Source organism: Penaeus monodon, chromosome 25 (genome assembly GCF_015228065.2).
Source record: "Penaeus monodon isolate SGIC_2016 chromosome 25, NSTDA_Pmon_1, whole genome shotgun sequence".
NCBI classification, from domain to species: Eukaryota; Metazoa; Arthropoda; class Malacostraca; order Decapoda; family Penaeidae; genus Penaeus; species Penaeus monodon.
Window position 1 is genome coordinate 6897065 of NC_051410.1, and position 338 is coordinate 6897402.

Here is a 338-nt window from a genome sequence, read left to right on the forward strand (position 1 = left end):
AGACGCCAAGGAAAAGCAACCCTTATTGTTAAGTAAGAACCAAGTACTTACTGTTAAATAGATCTCCTTATTGTGCCACACAAGAGGCTTAACATTTTTCGATACCGTGAAGTGCATCAAAGTTTTTAATCTTTTAAGTGATAATAGGTTTATTCTTTCAAGAGAGAATGGTATATTTTTGGAAATTACATGTACATGCTTAAGGTTTATATAATTCCAAGAACAACGTACCTTATTATCTTAATTAACGTGGCTTATTTTCTTAATTATCTTATCCTGGCCTTCCCAAATTACTGTCCTGGTGTAACTAAAAAGATTACTCATTTCCACGCCATATG